The sequence below is a fragment of the Aquarana catesbeiana genome, linkage group LG05 (assembly GCF_042186555.1).
Source record: "Aquarana catesbeiana isolate 2022-GZ linkage group LG05, ASM4218655v1, whole genome shotgun sequence".
NCBI lineage: Eukaryota > Metazoa > Chordata > Amphibia > Anura > Ranidae > Aquarana > Aquarana catesbeiana.
The window spans coordinates 503,159,060-503,177,701 of NC_133328.1; the positions used below are offsets into that span (position 1 = coordinate 503,159,060).

At 42.4% G+C, this 18,642-nt stretch overlaps 1 protein-coding gene across 2 annotated transcripts in view; it reads left to right on the top strand.

Annotated features, from left to right (window-relative positions):
• The window catches only part of SNTG1 (syntrophin gamma 1), a 1,290,858-nt gene that overhangs the window by 877,833 nt on the left and 394,383 nt on the right, over positions 1-18,642 (top strand). The gene's annotated exons all lie outside the window — the stretch shown is intronic.

The following is an 18,642-nucleotide window of genomic DNA, read 5'->3' on the forward strand; positions in this document are numbered from 1 at the left end:
TGGGTTTTGTAGCCCCGTGACTTTCAACTTCCAGGGATTCAACCATCCCTCCTGGGATTCCTTCCACCTCCTGAAGACTCTGGTTCCCTCCAATACACTTCCCCTCTGGACCCTCCATTCCACCATCATAAACCAAGATGCCTCTCCCTTCTCCTGGGAGATCCCTTTCCAGGGTTGTACAGCTCTGCTTTGGGCTCAGAGGTATTTGGCCATTGCCATGTGCTGCAAAACCCCTTCCAAAGCCTGTCACTCCTTGGCCCTGTATGGAGGGATCGCATCCGACCCTCCCCGGTCCCCCCCCATATCAGAAGAGCCGAACTTCCTTCTCTCCTGGACCAGGGTTCTTTTAATTGTGCTCCCAGGATCCACACTCTGCGCCAAGAGGTAAGCTCTAAGCCCGTTAGCCTGGCTCTTTCCACCTCCACCATGCGGAAGTGCAGCTGTACGGCGGCATGTGGACATGCTTTAGCCAGTCTGGAGCCTGCTAAACACCACAGCCTATCTTCCTGAAGCCCAGGGATCACTGAGCAACACGCTCAGTCAGCGTGTCTGTTCATGCCACGCCCCCCTCCAGCGTGCTTTCTGAACGCACACTCAGTTGAACAGGGGCATGTAATTCCAATTTTTTATATAATATTTCACAGCAGGGCCCGTTCCTGCACCCAACAAGAGAAAAAATAAGGGGTTACAGTGTGCTGGCACCACCAACACCTAAGGCCCAATTCTGCAGAGTATATAGTGCAGTCCATATAGTATATATACTGCTGTTCAGAGTATATGGGGCCTGGGGGACCCCCATGCCATTTTTTTTTTTTACATTTTGGTGCGGGGTTCCCCTTAATATCAATACAAGACCTGAAGGGCCTGGTATGGATTTTGAGCGGAACATTCAAGCCATCTTTTTTTTGGTATTTTGGTGCGGAGTTCCCCTTAATATTCATACCAGACCCAAAGGGCCTGATGATGGACTGGGGGGAACCCATGCCATTTTTTCAATGATTTTTATCTATATTGCCGGGATCTGACAATACATTACAGGCGTGAGCAGTTTTAAATGTCATTTTTTCCTTTAGAAATTTAATTTTGCTGTGGTACTTTTATAAACATGGGAACGATGCGCTACTTTACAGGCAGACTAAGGAGACCCTCCAGGCATGATAGTTAAAGGAATATTTCATTTTTATTGTTTCACTTTAAGCATTATTAAAATCACTGCTCCTGAAAAAATGTCAATTTATAAAACTTTTATACTTCTATACTTGAATCACCTCTAGTTACGAAGCAAAGGGGAGAGAGAAAGTATTTTCCCAAAAAAGGGCATATTTCCCCCTGTTAAGAACACTCCTCTAAACTAAAGGCCTCCAAACTTGTATCTCTATTACTCACAAATATCTGCAGCGTGTGTATTGACTTTCAGGAGACACTTTCCTACTGAAAGATTCCTGGTTTATACAGTGGGGACGGAAAGTATTCAGACCCCCCTTGAATTTTTCACTCTTTGTTATATTGCAGCCATTTGCTAAAATCATTTAAGTTCATTTTTTTCCTCATTAATGTACACACAGGACCCCATATTGACAGAAAAACACAGAATTGTTGACATTTTTGTGATTTATTAAAAAAGAAAAACTGAAATATCACATGGTCCTAAGTATTCAAACCCTTTGCTCAGTATTTAGTAGAAGCGCCCTTTTGATCTAATACAGCCATGAGCCTTTTTGGGAAAGATGCGACAAGTTTTTCACACCTTGATTTGGGGATTCTCTGCCATTCCTCCTTGCAGATCCTCTCCAGTTCTGTCAGGTTGGATGGTAAACGTTAGTGGACAGCCATTCTTAGGTCTCTCCAGAGATGTTCAATTGGGTTTAAATCAGGGCTCTGGCTGGGCCATTCAAGAACAGTCACAGAGTTGTTGTAAAGCCACTCCTTTGATATTTTAGCTGTGTGCTTAGGGTCATTGTCTTGTTGTAAGGTAAACCTTCAGCCCAGTCTGAGGTCCTGAGCACTCTAGAAACGGTTTTCGTCCAGGATATCCCTGTACTTGGCCGCATTCATCTTTTTCCCTCGATTGCAACCAATCATCCTGTCCCTGCAGCTGAAAAACACCCCTACAGCATGATGCTGCCACCACCATCCTTCACTGTTGGGACTGTATTGGACAGGTGATGAGCAGTGCCTGGTTTTCTCCACACATACCGCTTAGAATTAAGGCCAACAAGTTCTATCTAGGTCTCATCAGACCAGAGAATCTTATTTCTCACCATCTTGGAGTCCTTCAGGTGTTTTTTAGTAAACTCCACGCGGGCTTTCATGTCTCTTGCACTGAGGAGAGGCTTCCGTCGGGCCACTCTGCCATAAAGCCCTGACTGGTGGAGGGCTGCAGTGATGGTTGACTTTCTACAACTTTCTTCCATCTCCTGACTGCATCTCTGGAGCTCAGCCACAGTGATCTTTGGGTTCTTCTTTACCTCTCTCATCAAGGCTCTTCTCCCCTGATAGCTCAGTTTGGCCGGACGGCCATCTCTAGGAAGGGTTTTGGTAGTCCCAAACGTCTTCCATTTAAGGATTATGGAGGCCACTGTGGTCTTAGGAACCTTAAATGCAGCAGAAATTTTTTTGTAACCTTGGCCAGATCTGTGCCTTGCCACAATTCTGTCTTTGAGCTCTTCAGGCAGTTCTTTTTACCTCATGATTCTCATTTGCTCTGACATGCACTCTGAGCTGTAAGGTCTTATATAGACAGGTGTGTGGCTTTCCTAATCAAGTCCAATCAGTATAATCAAACACAGCTGGACTCAAATGAAGGTGTAGAACCATCTCAAGGATGATCAGAAGAAATTGACAGCACCTGAGTTAAATATGAGTGTCACAGCAAAGGGTCTGAATACTTAGGACCATGTGATATTTCATTTTTTCTTTTTTAATAAATCTGCAAAAATGTCAACAATTCTGTGTTTTTCTGTCAATATGGGGTGCTGTGTGTTCATTAATGAGGAAAAAAAATTAACTTAAATGATTTTAGCAAATGGTTGCAATATAACAAAGAGTGAAAAATGTAAGGGGGTCTGAATACTTTCTGTCCCCACTGTATAGTCTCAATAAGAGAGAGAGAGGAGTGTCCATTAAACACATTACATTACATTGCCACCAGGTGTATCTTCTATAAATGAGCCAGCCAGGATAGCCACCAATAAAAATTTAAATGGCTCCAGCCATGCAGTCCCCCCTAGTGTCTGCTGCAAGGGCAGAAAGGAACGCCAACAACAGAGACAGGTCTGGTCACAGTGTATGTATATCTGCAGTTTTCACACATTTTATCCGCATTTTTAGCAGAGGTCCTATAGACCTACTATTAGGTTCTCGTGTTTTAGCGCATTTCCTGAAAACGTACCAAAGTCTTGCATACTGCATCTCTGATGCACTTTCAGGAAATGCACCAAAAATGTGTGATTAGAAAGCCAATGGGGCTGCAGCTAAAACCAATGAATTCCGTTGAATAGGTGAAAGCGGTGAAAACCAAGGATACACCCATGCTACAGCACAGCAGTGTAAGGCTGGTCTAAGTGAATCAATTATATAAAATACTTATGTCAAATATGTATTTGTGAGGTTCACTATCACTAATTGCACAAATACATTTAGTGATGTCATAATATATGTCACAGTATAATTTTATTTTATTAATAATAAAACAGTCACCAAGCAAGTGACTATGCCTAGGTAGAGATATACACAATGGGAGAATAATGTCATAAGTCTTTTGCAGGTGGGAGAAAGCATTTTCTTAGTCTTCCCTCCCAGTTGATTACTTTTTGTTAAAACCATTAAAAGTTGTAAATACAGGCTCTTTCTTTAGCTGGCATCCCATGCTGCCCTGCTGCTTCTTAAAAAAAGAAAAAAAAGACCCAAGAGATGTAAATTTTGGGGGAACAATGCTTTGTCAATGTTACTGGTGATCCACTATTACATTTTTTTTTACCTCTGGTAGTACTGGATTAAAATATATTCCCAGTGTCTAGTGCCCATCTAGTAAATGACCTCATTTTAGTAGCCACCATTGCAAAATTCCTCTTGCATTAGGTAGTTAATCAGAGCCTAGACAACTGACCTGCACACTTACTTCTTTCAGTCATCGGTTTACTAGCCTACATTTCTGGAGTGCTGGGCTGATACCACATGGGGAGGAGAAGAAATATGCTGCTTTAACTAAAAAAGCCAATATGTTTGAGAAAAAAAACTATAAGATCAGTGCTAGATTAGCATACTTGGAAGCATTCCCATAACGACACTGCATTTCACATCACATCTTGGCACACTGCTGTAGTCTCGCAGCATGTTAACAATTAAAAACCTCTAGCCATCGCAACTGATTGAAAAGGAGTAAACATTTGGTAAATGCAGGTATGCAGCCAAATTGCAATCTTTTGGATTGTTTGGAGATAGCTGTGCTTAACGATTTTTAATGAGAACACCAAGCTGCATAGAGTGAAGGTTTCAGTGTTGTGAGTGTATATGTGTGTTTTTACATAATTTTGTTCATTTTGGTCATTTAATGCGTATTGCTTATATGGAAAGTTAACTAACATCTACTCTTAATAGGGAGTGTTAGTGTTAAAGTGCCTTTTTCTAGATCTGTGTATTTACAGTATATTATATATTCGTAGATAAGAAACTTCAAATGCGGAAAGTGATTCTGTGTATATGGGATGATGTGTAGATGACAATATTAATTCAGTGTGACCAATAATGTTAACCTGTACTGTACAAACATATAGGCAGTAAAAATCACTCTGAATTTCAAGCTTAACAACTTGTGTTTTGATGAGTGTTCAACAGCTAGAACTGTTGCCGACGTGCACAAAATTTCATATAGTAGTGAAGGCAGTTAGAAAACTCATTGAAATTCTCATATTAGCAGAAAATAGCACTATCATGAAAAGTATTTTATTCTGATGACTGTATGTGGTTAATGCACATATTGATAGTGTTTTATATGATAAAGCAGAACTCTGGGCATAATTTTTAATTTTGTGTTTGCAAACAAAGTTACCTCTCCTGTGGTATATCCTATTGCCAGATTGCCACTCTTTATTTTGATATCTTTATTTTTAGTTACACTGTATAGTACAGCTCTTGCTGTACTTCGCCATACTGCCATCTTCACAGGCGTGTGCAGAATATTGCATTAGAGTGTGCACCCAAAGCTCAAACAGACAAAAGTGTTGGGACGCCTGCCTTTACACACACAGGAACTTTTATGGCATCCCAGTCTTAGTCCGTAGGGTTCAATATTGAGTTGGCCCCCCCTTTGCAGCTATAACAGCTTCAACTCTTCTGGGAAGGCTGTCCACAAGGTTTAGGAGTGTCTATGGGAATGTTTGACCATTCTTCCAGAAGGCCATTTGTGAGGTCAGGCACTGATGTTGGATGAAAAGGCCTGGCTTGCCGTCTCCACTCTAATTCATCCCAAAGGTGTTCTATCAGGTTGAGGTCAGGACTCTGGGTAGGACAGTCAAGTTCCTCCACCCCCAACTCACTCATTCATGTCTTTATGGACCTTGCTTTGTACACTGGTCCAAATAATTTGGTGGAGGGGGATTATGGTGTGGGATTGTTTTTCAGGGGTTGGGCTTGGCCCCTTAGTTCTAGTGAAGGGAACTCTTAAGGCATCAGCATTCCAAGACATTTTGGACAATTTCATGCTCCCAACTTTGTGGGAACAGTTTGGGGATGGCCCCTTCCTGTTCCAACATGACTGCGCACCAGTGCACAAAGCAAGGTCCATAAAGACATGGGTGGTGGAAAATTACCTTCAAGTGCAAAAATTCACATTATAATAATAACTAAAACATCTAAAATTAAGTGTAACAATCTAAAAAAGAAAAATTCCAAAGTGCTATAATGGTGGGAACCTCCCAACTAAAAGGTTGTTTCACTTGAGATTAATCTGTATGGTAAATATCTATAGGTGGGGTTTCTACCATCCCTGCTAAGCTTATTTTTATACAGTATGTCTTATTTTCAGCTTGATGTGTATTATGTGAAGTTGCGTATCACAGAAACCGGTATTGTTATAATATTGAAGTTTATTGAGATTTCCATACATTAGAGGATTCCACCATTATTGTTAAGTTATTGATCAGTAAGTTAGCACTGCACTTTTTTTGTTTTTGTGTGTGGTGTGGGAACACATAACAGTGCTTAGTGGCAGGCCTTTCAATTACACTTTTTTATTTTACCTCTAGTAGTTTATTGTAAATAGTAGTGTGGTGATTACCTGTTACACTGAAATTGGCATGTGGCATTAATAAACAACAGATTTCAGTTGTGCCCCACCAGGCCGGCACCCCCTTGGACAATGTGCCTGGTGGCTGAGTTCATCACCCCGATCCCTGCATTTAGTGCACTGATGGGCACTGATTAACAGCACTGATTGGCAGCACTGATAAGCGGCACTGATTGGCACTGACAGGTGGCACTCATTTGCACTGGTGTGGAACTGACTGGCACTGACAGATGGCACTGATTGGAAGCACTAATTGGCACTGACAGGTGGCATTGGCACTGACAGGTGGCACTGGCACTGATTGGCACTGACAGGTAACACTGATTGGAAGTACTAATTGTCACTGCCAGATGACACTGGAAGCACTGGCACTAACTAACAGGTGGCACTGACTGGAAGCACTAATTGGCACTGACAGGCAGCATCTGGCACTGATTGGCACTGACAGATGGCACTGATTGGAAGCACTGATTGTCACCAATTGGGACTCATTGGCACTGACAGGTGGCACAGATTGGAAGCACTAATTGGCACTGACAGGCGGTGCTGGCACTGATTGGCACTGACAGGTGGCACTGATTGGAAGCACTGATAGGTGGCACTGATTGGCACTCATTGGCACTGACAGGTGGCACTGATTGGAAGCACTAATTGGCACTGACAAACTGACAGGCAGCACTGGCAGTGACATGTGGCACTGATTGGCACTAGGGATGAGCTTCGCGTTCGAGTTGAACCCATGTTCGACTCGAACATCGGCTGTTCGATCATTCGCCGAATTGCGAACGTTATGGGCCGTTCGCCCCAATTCGTGTTGCGCGTCATGGCCCATAATTCACTGCGGCATCGCAGTGCATTGCTGGCTGATGATTGGCCAAGCATGCACTATGACTCGCATGCTTGGCCAATCACAGCGCCGTCAGTAGAGAGAGCTGTAATTGGCCAAAGCCAGGGTGGCTTTGGCCAATTATGGCTCGGGGGTTTAGAACACACACCACATTATATAAGGCCGCCGATAAACAGAGAGACAGTGTCATTTCATTTGAGTTAGCTAGATTAGGCAGGACAGTCAGTGAGTTAGCTGCACTTACAGTGTATTGTGTATATATATATATGCATCCCAGGTGTTTTGTGTGTGTGTGTGTGTATATATATATATATATATATATATATATATATATACACACACACACTGTATTCAGTTTAGCTAGATCCGTTCCTGTTATCTTCCTACTGACAGGCAGGCTTGTCTTGTTACAGTATTTACAGCTACCTGAAGAAAATTGCTGGTGTTCTTTTGATTCTATTAGTACCACAGTCAGGCAGCTAGACTATTTACAGTTAGTGTAGTGCATCCTCCTCACAGTGTTCAGTTAAAGCTACAAATTAGTTTAGTGTGACCTCTGCAAAGTGTTCAGCTAAAGCTACAAGTTAGGGTAGTTCGTCCTCCTCACAGTGTTCAGCTAAAGCTACAAGTTGGTGTAGTGTGTCCTCCTCACAGTGTTCAGCTAAAACTACAAGTTAGTGTAGTGCGTCCTCCTCACAGTGTTCAGCTAAAACTGCAAGTTAGTGTAGTGCGACCTCTGCACAGTGTTCAGCTAAAGCTACAAGTTAGTGTAGTGCGTCCTCCTCACAGTGTTCAGCTAAAGCTACAAGTTAGTGCAGTGCGTCCTCCTCACAGTGTTCGGCTAAAGCTATAAGTTAGTTTAGTGTGACCTCTGCACAGTGTTCAGCTAAATTAGTGTAGTGCGTCCTCTGAACAGTGTTCAGCTAAAGCTACACGTTAGTGTAGTGCGTCCTCTGAACAGTGTTCAGCTAAAACTACAAGTTAATGTAGTGCGACCTCTGCACAGTGTTCGGCTAAAGCTACAAGTTAGTGTAGTGCGTCATCCTCACAGTGTTCAGCTAAAACTACAAGTTAGTGTAGTGCAACCTCTGCACAGTGTTCAGCTAAAGCTACAAGTTAGTGTAGTGCGTCCTCTGAACAGTGTTCAGCTAAAACTACAAGTTAGTGTAGTGCGAGCTCTGCACAGTGTTCAGCTAAAGCTACCTGTAGAAGGTTGGTGGTGTTTTCCTGATCCTATCACTACCGCAGGTAGCTAAATAAGCTACAAGTTAGTTTTTTGCAAGCTCTGCACAGTGTTCACCTAAAGCTACCTATCGAAGGTTGGTGGTGTTTTCCTGATCCTATCACTACCGCAGGCAGCTAAATAAGCTGCAAGTTAGTTTTTTGCGAGCTGTGCACAGTGTTAACCTAAAGCTACCTGTAGAAGGTTGGTGGTGTTTTCCTGATCCTATCACTACCGCAGGTAGCTAAATAAGCTACAAGTTAGTTTTTTGCGAGCTCTGCAGTGTTCACCTAAAGCTACCTGTAGCAGGTTGGTGGTTTTTTCCTGATCCTATCACTACCGCAGGCAGCTAAATAAGCTACAAGTTAGTTTTTTGCGAGCTCTGCACAGTGTTCACCTAAAGCTACCTGTCGAAGGTTGGTGGTGTTTTCCTGAACCTGTCACTACCGCAGGCAGCTAAATAAGCTACAAGTTAGTTTTTTGCGAGCTCTGCACAGTGTTCCGCTAAAGATACCTGTAGAAGGTTGGTGGTGTTCTCATACCACAGGCAGGCAGTTAATTTTGCTAGCTGCAGTATCAGTATATATATATATATATATATATATATATATATATATATATATATATATATATATCCCAGCTTAGTGCAGCTACAGGCCATTAGTATGTCTGGAAGGCCAACAAGGAGAGGCAGACAGTCACAAGCCAATAAAAGAGGGCAAGCAGGCTCTATGTCTAGAGGCAACAGTGCTGGTAGTGGAGACAGTGCATCCTCATCAGCACGTGGCCGTGGGACACGCTTGGCCTTTTTTTTTGGCAGCTGGCCGTGTTGAGCCACAACATGCGGAAGACTTGGTCGAGTGGATGACCAAGCCGTCCTCATCCTGGTCAGGGTACTTTGTCTGGCAAAGCAGCTGCCAACGCGGCCTCTTCCCTCGGCTCAATGGCATCAGTGACTCCTTCCCTAGCCCCACCATGTCCTCCTGAGGAGTCCCTCGAACTGTTTGACCACAGTGTTGGGTACATGCTCCAGGAGGATGCCCAGCGCTTGGAAGGCTCTGATGATGATACTGAGCTAGATGAAGGCAGTAACATGAGCATGGACAGAGGGGGTGCCCAAGAAGGACAGCAATCTGGCAGTCATGCTCCCCCTGCTGCAGCATACTGCCAGGTTTGCTCCAGTGATGAGGAGGGAGGGGATGATGAGGTCACTGACTCAACGTGGGTGCCTGATAGGAGAGAGGAGGAGGAGGAGGCACATCACCAACGAGGCAGGATGCCCTCCAGGGGCCAGCCTGAGGGCAGCACACTGACTGCATCACACCACAAAGCTCCGCATGTGCAGGGCGCTGCTGTCTCTGTGCGTTATTCCAAAAGTTCTTTGGTGTGGGCCTCTTTTGAGACAAGTGCATCAGATCACACCGCTGCTATTTCCAACATATGTCTCAAGCGTATTTCGCATGGCCAAAACATCTCCTGTTGGGCACCACATGCTTGACCAGACATATGTTGACCTACCATGCAGTTCGTTGGCAAGCGCATCTAAAAGACCCACACCAAAGAACAAGGAAGACCTCTCCTTGCTCCTCATCAGCTGAGATCTCCAACCCCACTATACCTTCAGTCCTCTCTGAGACCTGCACTGAGAGGAATGAAGGTATAGAATAAGGTGTGTCACAGCCAAGTACTTGTGGGCAATCTGCTTTCGGTACACCGACGTCAGATTGTACCAGGCAGATTTCCCTGCCCCAGCTGCTGTACCACCGAAAGAAGTTCACTCCCAGCCATCCACATGCCCGGCGGTTGAATGCTAGCTTGGCAAAATTTCTAGCACTTCAACTGCTGCCTTTTCAGTTGGTAGACTCTGCCCCCTTCCGTGAGTTTGTGGAATGTGCGGTTCCTCAGTGGCAGGTACCCAAACGCCACTTTTTCTCACGGAAGGCGATTCCGGCTCTCTACCGGCATGTGGAAGGCAATGTCCATGCCTCGCTGGACAGGGCAGTCAGCGGTAAGGTGCATATTACCGCTGACTTATGATCCAGTAGGCATGGACAGGGACGTTACCCAAGTTTCACCGCGCATTGGGTGACTCTGCTGGCAGCTGGGAAGGATGCAGGACAAAGTGCAGTAGTGTTGGAGGTTGTTCCGCCACCACGCCTCCAAAATGGCATTACTAATGATTGTGACACGCCTCTTTCCTCCACCCCCTCCTCTTCTTCTTCCTCCATGGCCTCTTCCTGTGCTTTGTCCTCGGAACCAGTGGTGCTCCATAGCTGTTCAAGGGGATACGCAAGTATGCAGGCCAAAAGATGCCATGCGGTGCTAGAGCTGGTGTGCTTGGGGGACAGGAGCCACACTGGGGCAGAGGTTCTGTCAGCTCTGCAGGGGCAGGTTCAGAGGTGGTTGACGCCATGCCAACTTAAGGCAACTTAAGGCAGGGATGGTGGTTTGCGACAATGGCACCAACCTCCTCTCTTGCACATTGGATACAGATGGCATGGGGCTAAACACTGCTCGGGGGATTAGGGTGTGCCCAGGCACACCCCGTGGGCACGCCTATGGCCATCTGTACACCCCACTTTCCCCTTTCACATTCACAGAACATTCATAACATTCTGTAAATGGACAAGGGGAGGGAGGGGCGTATAAATACTGTACAAAAGTAGAACAAATGTCTGGAGTTCTGCTTTAATTGTTATTATTATTTAGTTTTCTATTTAACTGGTCTTTAGGTATAGTTTTATCCACATGTTCTTGCAGACCAAGCAGTCCAGCCAAAGTGTCAGTGTTAGTGACAGTTCTGGGGACATACTATGAGACTAGTTGTAGTGTTTAAACAGTCGCAGCTGCAGGTTTTTAATTAATTTTTTAAAACATGGAAATACAAGTTAACCATTGTAAGCTAACTGGGGAGTGTGATAGTTTATCTCAAGCTCTGTCACTATATGATTTGCTTAATAGCTTTGTCTGTAAGATGAAGAAAAACGAAAATATCAGATGAAAAACAAACAGGAATATAGTGAATTCTTCGGACAAGTATTACCATCGTTCAGTTAGAAGAAAACAATATTTTTCCCAATAGTGATTCTCCAACAAGAAATTAGTCATGAAATTGTCATGATCTGTGATTAGTAATATTCTTGTCTGTTTTCTATTGGAACTCACATGTGTGCTGTATTTTATAAAAGCTGTTTCTTACACTAATGATTGCACTATGAGTTGTTTGTACAAAACCTCCATCTGTGAATTTTATAGATTTGGCCATGGGTAATTAATGATATGATTTACAAAGCCATCCATAACTCTCCCCCCCCATCACTAACCTGGTCCCAAAATATCAACCAAGCCGCTCTCTTCGGTCATCCCAAGCCCTCCTGCTCTCTAGCTCCCTTGTCACCTCCTCCCATGTTCGCCTCCAGGATTTCTCCAGAGCTTTTCCCATCCTTTGGAACTCCCTACCCTAATCCGCCCAACTATCCCCTAATCTATCCATCTTTAGATGATCCCTGAAACCCTTCTCTTTAAAGAAGCCTATCCTGCTTCTTACTAATACATTGTTTTACTTTCTCCATCAGCTCATCCCCCACAGCTATTACCTTTTGTATCAATTGACCCTCCCTTAAATTGTAAGCTCTAATGAGCAGAGCCCTCTGATTCCTCTTGTACCCAGGGCTTTTTTCTCAGATAATAGGTGCAGGAACTTCCCTTTTCCGAGTCACCCCTTTTCCCTGCCCCTACCCACCTCTGAGCACCGTCCCTTGGTTTCATCCCCTACCCACCTCCCGGTACCGCCCCTTTTAGACAATACAGAATCAAGTATCATTTTGTGGTGCTAAGTAATTTGTATGGAATTTGGTAATGATATCAAGAAAAGCAGTAAAATAGATCCCCTTCAGCCAGCAACAATAGATCACCCTAAGAACAATGTACCACCCACAACAAAATCCCCCCCAGCAACAATAGACTCCTGGAAGCATCAACAGATCTCTGCACAGCCAGCATTAATAGACTCTCTCTGGCAGCCATCAACAATAGACTGCCCCCCCAACAGTAGACCTCCTTCAGCAACAACTGACCCCCCAGCAACATAAAACCCACCCCCTAGCAACAATAGGTCCCCCACCAGCAATAATAGACCTCCTCAGCAACAATAGACCCCCCTGAAAAAATAGATCCCCCAGCAGTGAGCATCAATACCCTGCAGTACACCCCAGCACCCCTTGCCATTACATACAGTCAGTCCAGGAGGTGCCGGAACTGCGTTCTCCCATGTTCCCGCTGAAAAAAAGCCCTGCTTGTACCAAATTGTAATGTAACTGTAATGTCTGCCTTCATTTTGTTAAGCGCTGCGCAAACTGTTGGTACTATATAAATCCTGTACAATAATAATATAATGTGCTGGGACTTTTTGATTATTTGTAGCTATATAGAAATATCCACCAGACCCCTACTTTCGCAGAATACTCCTTTTTTGAGAAAGAAAAAAAACATTATCTAAAATTTCAGCAATATCTTGATTACTGAATAAAGGACAATTATCCTGCAAGCATAGACTGCATAGGGTTATATGTCTACACAACGGACGGCACCATCCCTCCAGTCCACTGCACCATCCTAAAGTTTTTGGACTTTCACCCATATAGCATGCAACATGTACCACTTGCAAGATCATTCTGTATAGATGTTGCATGTTTTCAGGTTTAGGTCAGGTTTGAGGCATTAATCTTGCCTGTTCATTGCTCACAGATCTACCAAACTATTGCAGTCATTCACCATATAAAACACAGGATCAGGGATCTCAGGTGATGTAATTTGTGGTCAGCACCATATTTGGTGAATGATGTCACTCAGGTTCCCTGGCCATGTGTTTACAGTCTTGCAGCACCAAAAAAATCTCTCATTTTGCAATGTGATGTGATGCGTACACATTGGTGGGTGTTAGATCATCATGGTTGTCAATGAATTTGCATGGCTGAATCACATGACTCACATTTGGATTTACATAGATGGACATAAATAAATGTATTTTTTTTGCGCATTTTACTTCAATGAATGTTTTTATTTTTACTTTTACCTCTTTGGGGGATGGGACTTATATACCCCTGCACTCATTCCCCTGGGAGAGGGCAGAAATGTGGGCACCCCCCCCCATTTATAGGCAATAAGTCCATGTCCCTAAACACTGGGACAAGGTGCCTTGCAGGGGAAGACTTTGCCACCCCCCCATTTGTAAAGCACCCCTCAAGTTGAAAGGCATGTGGCACACACTCTGTGTTCTTCTTTCCTGGCAACCAAGGCTGCATGCCAGGATAAAGGTCTGTGTGGAACTTAAAAGGGAACCCCATGTGTTTTTTTTTTTTTTTATAAAAGGGACAGTACACATTTATTTAAAGAAAAAACATTCCCCAAGGGAACAAGGGCATGTATTGCTTGGTCCTGTTTTGGTTGCTAATCAGAAGGGTCAAACATCTTAACCTGACCCCCTACTGCTTTTCAATCATGCTGCTAGCAGGGAGATTAATATATAATAGGGTAGTTTGGCAGCATTCATCTGGCAGCAGCACAGCAAGAGGATGGGTCACCTGCATTCATTACAAAAGTGCTAACTGTTTATTCACAAACTTAAAACAATCAGTCAGTGCTGCAAAGCTGTTTAAGCTATCTGATAATGCAATGGATGTTTACTAGCAACTGGAAAAAATAACACACATTCCCGCAGTGCTGACTGATCTTTTACTGTTGAATGTTTTAACAGTCAGTGCTGGTGGGACTGTATGGTTGATCTGCTGGCTAATTGCAAGCATACACTGCACTGGCAGATACACCCCACAGTAAAAATTAGTGGTGGAGGGTATATGGGTATAATCTAACATCAAGCACCCCAATAAATGGTGCAGTGATAATTCTGTTTGATACAGATTATAATGGTGATAATTCCTAGTCCAAGAGTAGTAGGGCTGCACCATGTGTACACCATGTATACATACTGTGTGTATAAATATATATATATATTGTGAGATTAGGGTGATTTGACTCAAGTGGTACGTGCATTTTTAATAAGTTCAGTCCAAAACTGCATTTTTAAGGGCATGGCAACCCACCTTTAGTTAAAGGAATGCACAATCAGAATACCTGAAGGGTTAGGTTTTTTTTTTTTTTAAATAACAAACATATCATACTTACCTCCTCTGTGCAGTTGGTTTTGCACAGAGTGGCCCCGATCCTCCTCTTCCGGGGTCCCTCAATGGTGCCCTATCTCGAGTACCCTGACGGTGAAGTGCTCTCCTTCGGGACACCCATGCAGGTGCGCTCCCGAGCCCTGCTGCTGCGTTTGTTGACACAGACAGCAGGACTCGGCCCCGCTCCCCGGCGCCCACGTTATTGGCTGCGCTGCTGTCAATTTATCCAATCAGGACATGAGACACTGGCCGGAGCTGGTGTGCTCATTCTTGTCACGGAGATTACGGGGCTCAGGTAAGTAAAAGGGGGGCTCGGGGGGCTGCTGCATGACAGGAGGTTTCTTTCAGCCTCCTGGCTTACTTTCTTGCTGCACGGTTGCTTCAGGCCTCAAGCCTAGGCCTTAGGTCTGCTCCTCAGTCCAGTACAAAGGTTTCCTTCAAGACAAGCTCATAGCTTACTCACAATCAGCTCCTTTTTGCTCTGTCATAGACTAAGTATGCCTCCTGCAGACATGCCTGCTCTGGCTGCCCCATGCAACCTCTCTGACTCCTGGAGAAGATGGGAGTCCTCCTGACTCCCAGGCACAGACCTCCTGTCTGTTGGTTGGAGCCCTGATCGCTTGTCTTGGGTCTATTATGAATCCAGCCCACACCTGAGCAATCAGCGTGCCTGCCTCTCCAAAAATCAGGTGTAAACTGCTAAAATAAACAGTGGCCCAGGCTCGCCTCTCTATAATATTTACACACACACATATTTATACACACTAAGCCTCCCTCTGAAAACAGCCCAAAGTATGGAATAGGGCTCAATACTTGTTGGTATTTATATGACATTGCATTGTACATTCTGCTCATATATACACACAAATCTACATGATGTGTGTATTCCTAGCTCTGTCAAGAGGTTTCTGTACTTTTTTAAACTCTTTTAAAAATAAATAATTGTAAAAACCACTTGCCAACAGACTGTTTATATATGTACAACAATCAGCAAGTGGTTAAATTAAATGCCAGATCAACAGGTATAAATAAAAGAAAAAAAAGCATAAAAAAAGGAAGGTAATGCAGTTACCACATCTAGGAACTGGTAAGCTGCAATATACTGTATTTAATTTTTGTTTTGGGGTGTAATACTGCTTTAAATAAGGAATATACAATATAATATTTATTGCACAAAAGAGGGAAGAAACTGCGCTCTGGTAAATTATTAAAATCCTAAGAAGTGAAACTAAAAAATTGTGCGAACTATAAAGCAGCAATTCCTCTGCACAACATAAACACAGTATATTACAAATGAAAAAGAAATGGAATCGCGCTAAATGCTGATATACATACATGTACTCACTATTATAGCAATAAATACCTGAATGTATATCACGTGAATTGTGAGCAATTTGAAAAGTGTCATAAGACCCAAAAATGATTATTATTTATTATATTTAATGATTTATCATATTATCATTTAATAATTTTTGGGTGTTATAACACTTTTCAAATTGCTCACACTCACGCGATATACATTCAGGTATTTATTGCTGTAATAGTGAGTACATGTATGTATATCAGCATTTAGCTCAATTCAATTTCTTTTTCATTTATTTATTGCACAAACAAGAAAGGAAAACCCAGTGTGTTCCAGTCCTAATCACCTGGTGTACTGCTGAAATAGCCGTTTAAAGTTGCTCTGCTGTGGCTGACATTTATGTGATAAATTCCTATTATTGCAGATAAAACAGCATATAAATAATATATTGGAGAGGTTGCTCTATTTCTGTGTTTAATTGAGTTTGTTGGTATTTACATTGCAGAACGTGACAGTAATTTTACAATTTATTGCTTCATTACATAACCAGTGTGACTGTTCTTATGTTTAAAATTCCAAAACGTGTCTTTTAAAAAATGCATTGCCTCCATTCCAGCCCAACCGCAGATCTTTTCTAGCTTTGAAAAGAACATTCTTATAAAGATTTAATTACCTTATTAGTTTGGGCTTCTGCAATTGAATTATCAAAAAGGCAGACATAGAGTTTGTGTGATGATTTATAGGCTGAATGCTCTTCTAAAATGTCATTGTCTGCAATTACAAAGGGCAGACATAAAAAAGGATTGTATTTAATAATGAGTGTTTTTTACTTAACAATAGGAGATTTCTATATAAATGTATTCTGCATTAGAAGATAAAACAAGGAACATTGAAATTCCCAGTACCCCTGCTTCCTGCCAAGCAATGCTGAAGAGCTCACTCTTCAAATGACCTGGCGAGAGTCTTAGCTATAGATGGGCTAATCAATAGAATTGCTGATTAATCACTTTCCAAATCTCCTAAATATTAGCGCATAAATCTGTCAATGTGTAAAGACCAAAACAATTCGGAAATCTAACCAATCAAAATTCATTACTTGTATGATTCTCTGCGGATTGCACAAATCAACATGCAAAGGCTCAGAAGACTATAAATGTTTATAGTTGTGGTTTTCAAACTAATTCACTAGTCTAAGTAATTTGATAATTTGAGGCCTGCAGATTCTTTACATGTTTCAAAAATGCACAAGACAGTAGTAAGCAATCCCATCATTACATTCTATGCGGCTTTTCCAGGCGATGCATCAATCTCTCACTGCTGGTACATGATGCTGGCAATAAGGTTTGAAAATTTGCCATCTGTGAAGCCAAGGAGAAAAGATGGCTTGATAGCAAAGCATCTTAGGCAATTGCTATAGCTCAACAAAGGGGCATCAAGCAAGAGGACACAGTTTTTGATACTGGTATATGGTTTCATGCACATTTCTATAACTTATATACTGTGTAATAACGAAATATTATATTAGTATGTCTTATCAATTTAACATCCGCTGTAAACCATTCACTACAACTTTCTGCCCTAGTTAGATGATCTGAGAGGTGTGTTTGATTGGTGGTAGGTAGATAGCTGGGCAACTGGCAGCCAAGAAGTGTAATATCTCACTTCTGGAGTCTCATGACTATTGTGTTGTGGAATTGCTACACATTGGTTCTTCTGCTCTGTTTCTCATATCATGAGCGGCAGCAAAACTGTACACAGCAATGGCCGCCACATATTGATCATGACATTTGAACTTTACCTGGAGCCATCATCCATATTCCAACCATGACACACTAAAGTAAAAAGAAATAAGAGTTATAGCAGGAGGTAATGCAAAAAGGTAATAACACGCAACATTTATGAAATGTCAGGTGACTGGGCTGCTAGTTAAATACTGAGAGAAAACACTACTATCTGTTCTCAGCTAGACCCAACCGTGTTTACTCCACCCTGCGTTTGCATTTCATGCATCATTCATAAACTACAGTGCAGCATGGAACATGTAGCATCTTTTGGAGTGTTTCAGTAACGCTACAAAGGACTTACCATGCTTACAGAAGCACACAGTCACATGAGTGGTTTTCTCCTCCTTCTGCACTTTTTTCCTTATTTACTGGAATTAATTGGGCTTCATTTGCTTCAAAGTTCCAAACACAAATGTAAATCACATCACAGTGCTTTATAAATGTGGCAGAATATTTTTTTCTTTGCTAACCATCACTTCATTATGTCTTTGTGTCTGCAGCGACCATCTGTATTGGACATCTGGGTCAAAAGGCTCCATAGTGTAATAGATAAGGCTAAATATAAAATAGAGTATTGTGTAAAGACTCTTATTTAACCATTTCTTGATCCAGTAGATTTCATAAAAAGTAACATTTGAAAAGACAGCTATGATAGCAAATTTTAAAAGTTAACATTTTACTTTATGGTTATTGTTTAGGAAAAACTGAGGGAAAAAAACGTTTTCTTCAGTTTCTCCTAAAATTCAAAATGATTGTAATAGTCATATTTATAAACCTCACCTCTACACATATTGTTTTCTTAGTTATCATTCACGTAAAATCAAACATTTAAAGTGGTTGAGCTAAGCACATATACAGCGAGTAAAATAAGTATTGAACACCTCACCATTTTTCTAAATAAATATGTTTCTAAAGGTGCTATTGACATGAAATGTTCACCACATCTCGATAACAACCCATGCAAACCATACGTACAAAGAAACCAAAACAAATACGTTCAGAAATTAAGTTATGTGGAATA